The sequence below is a fragment of the Echinops telfairi genome, unplaced genomic scaffold (assembly GCF_000313985.2).
Source record: "Echinops telfairi isolate 266 unplaced genomic scaffold, ASM31398v2 ScPeMD7_53;HRSCAF=182, whole genome shotgun sequence".
Taxonomy (NCBI): Eukaryota; Metazoa; Chordata; class Mammalia; order Afrosoricida; family Tenrecidae; genus Echinops; species Echinops telfairi.
Genome location: NW_022103951.1, coordinates 8,927,825 through 8,929,350, shown reverse-complemented (window position 1 = coordinate 8,929,350; position 1,526 = coordinate 8,927,825). Strand labels below are relative to the sequence as shown.

The window sequence follows — 1,526 nt, the reverse complement described above, 5'->3', positions numbered from 1 at the left end:
CTCAAAGATTGAGGTTGGCACAGGACTGGGCAGTGTTTGGCCCTGTTGTACTCAAAATCGCCAAAAATCTGAAACAACCTTTTTATTATTATTAAAAGATCATTTTATTGGGGGCTCTTACGGCTCTTATAAAAATCCATCCATCAATTGTATCAAGCATATTTGTACATATGTTGCTTTCATTATTAAAACAACTCTTCTACACCTAGCAACAAAACGTTTTTTTCCTATTTCTTGTTATATTGCCCCCTTGTGGAAATTGCATACAACTGCAGGCCAGGTATTTCTATTTTCTGGTGGTCATTTGTAATCACTGCAGCATTGGTCCTCAATTTCTTGTGTTAGCGCGCCGTGTGGTGGACTTTTTGTACAATGGCTGGCTTTTTTTTGACATGTTTAGACCTCTCCTCTCCTCTCCTCTTCTGTCCTCTCCTCTCCTCTCCTTTCCTCTCCTCTCATAGTTTTAGGAGTCCTGATGGCACCTAGTGGTTATGCATTAGGCTGCTAACCACAAGGTCAGCAGTAAGAAGCCACCAGCCATTCTCTGGGAGAAAAATGAGGCTTTCTACTCCTGTAAAAAGAACTCACAGAGGCAGATATACCGTGTTCTATCGTAGCTATGAATTAGAATCCACTTGCTGGTAGTGTATTTGGTTTTATGGTTTCATCGTTTTGTTGGCATCTACTTCACATAGCATACAATTTCATCCTTCAGTCATATGGGGAAGAGTTGTGCCATCATCACCGCAGTCCATTTCAGGACATGTTCTTCTCATTGTTGTTCGTTTCCCAGTTCCCCCCAGCCTCCCCTGCCATGCTCCTAGTAATTACTGTTCCAGTTCCCGTCTCTATAGATTGACCTAGGCTGGATGTCATTTACAGAAAAGCATACAAAACTCAAACAGGAAGCAAATATAAAACAACAACAATCAAGAAACAATACAGAGATAAACCTTAATCTAAAAGAAAGCAAAAAAATATTAAAGACTGAAACAGCTTTAAAATCAGTCAAAAGGGAGAGCAAATGATATGGTATCACATTTTAGCCTAACGACATGCTCTCTGTCTGATAACAACACTATTTACACCCCTGGACCATGGTCATAGGGGATTCACCAGAAGGTTAATCCATGTGGGGACCCTGAAAATGTAATGTTCGGCTTCCACGGTCATGCACAGGGAGCTCTGGTGACATAGTGATTGCAAGTTGAGCTGCTAATTGATAGGTCAACAGTTTGAAAGCTCTGAGGAAGAAAAACGTGGCTTTCTACTTCTATAAAGAGTTACAGTCTCAGACACTCACAGGGACTATACAGTTCTACCCTGTCCTATAGGGTCACTATGAGTCTGAATCAACTCAATAACACTACGTTGGATTGGATCATCCATAGCCTTCTGCAAACCAGCTATCCACAGTTTAAGCTCTGTTACCAATTCATTCCTCCAGATTTGGATTTTATTCTTCACAATCCTTGGATCCCACAGGCTAGTGTGCTCCTTCCAGGTGGACTTATTTGACGCCTCAC

The 1,526-nt window shown here is 41.3% G+C and overlaps 1 pseudogene; it reads right to left on the bottom strand.

The window, feature by feature from the left end:
* Nucleotides 1-929: 929 nt before the first annotated feature.
* The window catches only part of LOC101656817, a 6,782-nt pseudogene continuing 6,185 nt past the window's right edge, over nt 930-1,526 (bottom strand).